This window comes from Ranitomeya imitator, chromosome 1 (assembly GCF_032444005.1).
Source record: "Ranitomeya imitator isolate aRanImi1 chromosome 1, aRanImi1.pri, whole genome shotgun sequence".
In the NCBI taxonomy this organism is placed as follows: Eukaryota; Metazoa; Chordata; class Amphibia; order Anura; family Dendrobatidae; genus Ranitomeya; species Ranitomeya imitator.
In genome coordinates this window covers 630,310,881-630,317,483 of record NC_091282.1, presented here as the reverse complement: position 1 = coordinate 630,317,483, position 6,603 = coordinate 630,310,881, and the positions used below count along the sequence as shown (strand labels likewise).

The window sequence follows — 6,603 nt, the reverse complement described above, 5'->3', positions numbered from 1 at the left end:
TACTATATTACTTCTATTAAAATGCCCCAGGTAGTCGTCAAAAATAAGCACTACACTCTCCCTAACACTAACATTAATTCAATACATTATATGCTATATATATATACAGTGGGGCAAAAAAGTATTTAGTCAGTCAGCAATAGTGCAAGTTCCACCACTTAAAAAGATGAGAGGCGTCTGTAATTTACATCATAGGTAAACCTCAACTATGGGAGACAAACTGAGAAAAAAAAATCCAGAAAATCACATTGTCTGTTTTTTTTAACATTTTATTTGCATATTATGGTGGAAAATAAGTATTTGGTCAGAAACAAACAATCAAGATTTCTGGCTCTAACAGACCTGTAACTTCTTCTTTAAGAGTCTCCTCCTTCCTCCACTCATTACCTGTAGTAATGGCACCTGTTTAAACTTGTTATCAGTATAAAAAGACACCTGTGCACACCCTCAAACAGTCTGACTCCAAACTCCACTATGGTGAAGACCAAAGAGCTGTCAAAGGACACCAGAAACAAAATTGTAGCCCTGCACCAGGCTGGGAAGACTGAATCTGCAATAGCCAACCAGCTTGGAGTGAAGAAATCAACAGTGGGAGCAATAATTAGAAAATGGAAGACATACAAGACCACTGATAATCTCCCTCGATCTGGGGCTCCACGCAAAATCCCACCCCGTGGGGTCAGAATGATCACAAGAACGGTGAGCAAAAATCCCAGAACCACGTGGGGGGACCTAGTGAATGAACTGCAGAGAGCTGGGACCAATGTAACAAGGCCTACCATAAGTAACACACTACGCCACCATGGACTCAGATCCTGCAGTGCCAGACGTGTCCCACTGCTTAAGCCAGTACATGTCCGGGCCCGTCTGAAGTTTGCTAGAGAGCATTTGGATGATCCAGAGGAGTTTTGGGAGAATGTCCTATGGTCTGATGAAGCCAAACTGGAACTGTTTGGTAGAAACACAACTTGTCGTGTTTGGAGGAAAAAGAATACTGAGTTGCATCCATCAAACACCATACCTAATGTAAAGAATGGTGGTGAAAACATCATGCTTTGGGGCTGTTTCTCTGCAAAGGGGCCAGGACGACTGATCCGGGTACATGAAAGAATGAATGGGGCCATGTATCGTGAGATTTTGAGTGCAAACCTCCTTCCATCAGCAAGGGCATTGAAGATGAAACGTGTCTGGGTCTTTCATCATGACAATGATCCAAAGCACACCGCCAGGGCAACGAAGGAGTGGCTTCGTAAGAAGCATTTCAAGGTCCTGGAGTGGCCTAGCCAGTCTCCAGATCTCAACCCTATAGAAAACCTTTGGAGGGAGGTGAAAGTCCGTGTTGCCAAGCGAAAAGCCAAAAACATCACTGCTCTAGAGGAGATCTGCATGGAGGAATGGGCCAACATACCAACAACAGTGTGTGGCAACCTTGTGAAGACTTACAGAAAACGTTTGACCTCTGTCATTGCCAACAAAGGATATATTACAAAGTATTGAGATGAAATTTTGTTTCTGACCAAATACTTATTTTCCACCATAATATGCAAATAAAATGTTAAAAAAACAGACAATGTGATTTTCTGGATTTTTTTTTCTCAGTTTGTCTCCCATAGTTGAGGTCTACCTATGATGTAAATTACAGACGCCTCTCATCTTTTTAAGTGGTGGAACTTGCACTATTGCTGACTGACTAAATACTTTTTTGCCCCACTGTATATATATATATATAATATATACATATAGCAGCATGGAAAGCTTAAAGGGGTAGACTTTACAACCCCTTACACACCCATACACCTAGGGCTTTTTCAGTGATATTTTTGCCCAGTGTTGTATAATTATGTGCCTTATTGTAAATCTTACTTCTTCTGCCCAAGTGCATGACCTTATATTTATCCCCATTAAAACTCATTTGACATTTATTACCCAAGCTTCTAGTTTACATAAATCTTCCTGTAATATTAAATTGTCCTTCTCTGTATTGATTACCCTGCAGAGTTCAGTGTCATCTGCAAATATTGAAATGCTACTCTGTATGCCCCTACAAGGTCATTAATAAATCTGTTAAAAAGAACCCAACACCAACCCTTGCGGTACCCCACTGCTAAGGCTACGTTCACATTAGCGTCATGCGACGCTGCGTCGTCGACGCACGACAACGCATGCGTCATGCGCCCCTATCTTTATCATTGGGGACGCATGCGTTGCGTTGTCGTGCGTTTTCGGTAAAACGCATGACGCATGCGTCGTTTCACCGCACCTGGGTGGCGTCGGAGACGCTACATGTTGCATTTTTGTAGCGTCAAAAAAACGCACGCGTCGCACTTGCGTCGCTCGTGCGTCGTCATTGCGTTACAATTTCCCATTGAAACCTATTGACAACGCACTTGCGTCGCGTGTGTGCGTCGTGCGTGCGTTGTGCGACGCATGCGTCGTTAGATAAAATTAAACAAAAAAGTGTCTAGACAGTGTCTAGACAGTGCAAACAGTGATAAAAACATCCCCCATATATAAAGAAAATGTTTGGATTGTTTGTCACTTCTGCTGCAGGCTACACATCAGGCTACACACCAGACAACATCAGACCAGACTGTCTTTTCATCCGCTGTCCAGAGATGTAAGTATAGAATGATTCTCTGCATTTTCTACATGTTTTTTAAAATTGTTTTTGCAAGTTGTGTATTATTGCACTGTGGTTGTTTAAAGATATTGTGGTATTTTTTGTCTGGCTGTGATGTATGGCGTTGTATAGGATGGCGTTTCATTGTCTGTGGCCTTGATTATTGTTCTTTCCAGGATAGATTTTTCTTTTCCATTTATTGGTTTGGTGGTGTTTTTTTGGATTCAGTTGTAATGTTTTATTCTTGCGTTATATGAATTTTATTGTCTCCGGCCATGGTTTTATTGTAAAGTATGGTAGTGTATAGAATGATTCTGCGCCCTTTTACTAAATGTAATAATTTTTTTTGCAAGTTGTGTATTATGTTCTGCACTGTGGTTGTGTAAAGACATTGTTGTATGTTTCTGGTTGTGATGTATGGCGTTGTATGGCCCTTTATTGTCTCTGGCCTGGCGGTTTTATTGTAAAGTATGGTGTGTTATTATCGTTTCTGCCCTTAATTTTTGTGGGTTGTTAATTTTTTCCTTTCAAAAATCTATTGTGTTTTTTGGGTTGCTCCATGCATACTGTATTTTTTTTAAAAACAAAACTCTCTTTTGGGATTACTACATAGGATCTGTTGTAGATTAGTTTTCCTATCTTTAGGCTTTTGTTCTGGCATTGGGTTGTCTCTGCCATTGTTTCTTTTAATCAATGTGGCAGTGTTGTTTGCTCAGCGTTAGTTCAGTTGGAGTGCAATGTTCTTTGTGGTTGAAATGTAAATGTTTTTTTTTTTTTTTTATATTGCTGTATTGTGCATAGGAGCATAGGATAAATGTTTGTTGTTCTGTATTTCAGAATTGCATTATGGCCAGCGATTCCAGCAACACCCCACCGCTGAGGAGTCCGGTGAGTACATGATCTACTATTGCTTACTATTCGCTGTCATTTGTAGATGGGTCACTCAACTTTTTGGTAAACTATTTTGCAGGCTTCTTCAAGTGAGGAGGAGAGCCAGGAGGAACAGAGGGAGCAGGAGCAGAGACCACGGGGCCAAGCTGTGGTTGCAGGACGGCGAGTAAGTTTTTATGTCAAACTTATTCCTTTTGTTTCGTTAATTTTTTTTGTTTTTGCGGGTATGGGGGTGGTGGGAGGCAGTGGTGGTGAAGGTGGTAGGTGGCGGTGGAGGAGGTAGGGACAACATTTTTCATGTTGCAAACATTAATATTTTACATTTATTCTAGGTTTCACAACGGGCCCATGATGACCCACTGGATATCGACAAGATGGTGGCATCCATAGAGGAACGGGGCCCGTTGTGGGACAGCCGTGACCCCCGGCACGCGGATCAGGGCATATTGCGCCGTCTGTGGATAGAGGTGGCACAATCGCTGTGGGATGGCTTCGACAGCGCTTCCCCCACGGTCCAAACTAAATTTCGTAAGTATTTCCAAAATGCAGCTGTGACCCATCATGCCAGGATTACACAACCGTCTGTGATGTCTTCTATTGGGATTGCACACGGTTGCGTAATCGTTTTCAATATATTCTCTTAACCTTTTTTTTTTTTTTTAATTTATACACAGTTAAACAATTGAAGACCAGATGGCGCTCCATGAAGGACCGTTTCAAGAGGGGCCTGAAAAAGGAGGGACAGATCCGTAGTGGTGCTGCAGCGTCAAGGACCTCTGTGTACAAATACAACCGTATATTGCAGTTCTTGCGACCGGTCCTTGACAGCAGAGAGTAAGTATAGTACCTATGCACACACCTAGTTTTTACAACATGCATATTCACGTACTATATTCCAGCCACGTAGCTTATTGCCCAGCCATTTATTTTGGCAAGTACAAAGTATAGAAATGAAGACAAAAATGCAAGCTCACCGAGGCGTGAAAAGTAAATAATACATACTTTTATCCACTTCAATCATAAGCAGAGGATGAAACATCAGCACAATACAATAGACACTATCTATGTGTTTCAGGTGACAGGGAACATCAGACCTGAAACGCGTAGATAGTGTTTTTATTGTATTGTGCAGATGTTTCATCCTCTGCTTCTGATTGAAGTGAATAAAGTATTTAGTTTTTACTTTTCACGCCTTGGTTAACTTGGATTCTTTTATTCATTTCTGGTCTTCTCACGCTTGACACAGCGGCTCCGTGCTCTGAGCCTTCTGGGATTACTACAATGGTGAGCTTGACTTACTATTTATTTCCCTGAAATCAGAAGTATACAGAACACAGAAAGATAGTAGATTGGCCATGCCCAGGCAATATTTCATAGTGGAGTAGTATAGTGCCCATCCAGGTGTATCCCATTTTTTTTACACACAAAAACTTAAAAGATAATAGACACGGCATACCTTCTACTGCAAGGCAGGTTATGTTCCCATGGTTGCTCTGCTCGCAGGACCTGTGATGACGTCTCGGTCACATGAACGTGACGTCATGGCAGTTCCAACGATAAGCGTAATTGTCGGGCGTTACAAACCGCAACCATGGGTGACTATTTTGAAATAAAAAAATGTGTTTTTTTTTAATATTGATGCGGCATATGCAGTGTCAATATTAAAAATAGGTTAATATTAACGGCGGCAATGGATACCGCCGGTAAAGTTAATTAATGACGCATGTGAAATGTTATATTTAGTATACTAATGGTTTCCTTATGTTTTCACAGAACACACAGCAGCACCCGCGAGACTGTCCGACCCTCTGGAGCGGTCCTTCGTGAAGCGCCATCTGAACCATCGCAGCCATCCCACAGCGAAAGCAGGTCTGCACCACCACAATCTGGCGAACCGGCAGCCAGTCCATCAGATGTTCCCCTGGCCGAGGCCTCTGTCGCTCCTTCCTTCGGGTCTTCCCGACAGCGTCAGCGGGCCTCGGACAGGGCGGTCATGCCCGAATTTTTACATTTGAGCACCGTATTTCAGAATGGTTTCAAGGCGCTGTGCGATAAAATGTCCAATATCGACCGGCGTCTTGAAAACATCGAATCGGAGCTCTCGAGGCCGGCCAAACATTTTTTAGTGCCATTCACAAGGGCATGGTTGAACATCTTACGCCGGAACTCCAGATTTCGGTCATGCAGGGCTGCAACAATGCATATGTCACTGCTCTGCAGCAGGCTCGGGTCATGCAGTCAGCGACAAATGTGCCCGCAGTACCATCGCTGGCTGCCATGACTCCGACTCCTGCTGCAGAGCACCACCACAGAGCTCCGCGTGCCGAGGGCCACCGCCACCGCCACCGCCACCACAGAACAGAGCCCCAAAGTTCTGATCATGCCAGGCCTTCAAGGGCACACAGACGGGAAGCCGACCCACACCCAGAGGGAGAGAGGAGGAAAAAAAAGAAGACGACGACAAGCACTACGACCTTGGCTATGGCTGCTCCCAAAACAACCACCAGTACACAGCCTGGGTCGACCCGGAGCACACCAAGTATCCAGGCTGGGTCTACACGGAGTACACCCAGTACCCAGCCTGGGTCTACAAGAAGTACACCTAGTACACAGCCTGGGTCTACCCGGAGCACACCAAGTACCCAGGCTGGGTCTACACGGAGTACACCCAGTACCCAGCCTGGGTCTACAAGGAGTACACCTAGTACACAGCCTGGGTCTACCCGGAGCCGGAGTAGCCAGCCAAGGACACTGGTCGTCCCTCCTCCTCCCTCACCTCCTGCTTTGGCAGTCTCGCCACCGTCAACTGGCTGGATTGATGTCGGCATCCCGTCTAGTGTCATAGACTATGCTGCTTCCTCCCCCTCGTCCTCCTCCTCGGCCTCCTCAACACCCCCCCAAAGTGGGGGATATCAATCCCCCTTAATTGCTGAGATAGATACCCCATAACATTTCCCATTTCTTTTTTTTGTGTCCCTAATAAAATAGTTTTTTTTTAAAAAAAATACTGAGTTTTTACTGTCTCAAATAAAGTTTGCACCAAATCACACCGTGCGCCGTATACACAAATCTACACCTGATGTGCAATGTCT

The 6,603-nt window shown here is 44.1% G+C and overlaps 1 long non-coding RNA gene across 1 annotated transcript; it reads left to right on the top strand.

The window, feature by feature from the left end:
* Positions 1-3,515: 3,515 nt before the first annotated feature.
* On the top strand, positions 3,516-4,534 carry LOC138657980 (uncharacterized). The gene is made up of 3 exons (XR_011317280.1): positions 3,516-3,677; positions 3,844-4,039; positions 4,186-4,534. It is a non-coding gene; the product is annotated as an uncharacterized lncRNA (long non-coding RNA).
* Positions 4,535-6,603: the final 2,069 nt, after the last annotated feature.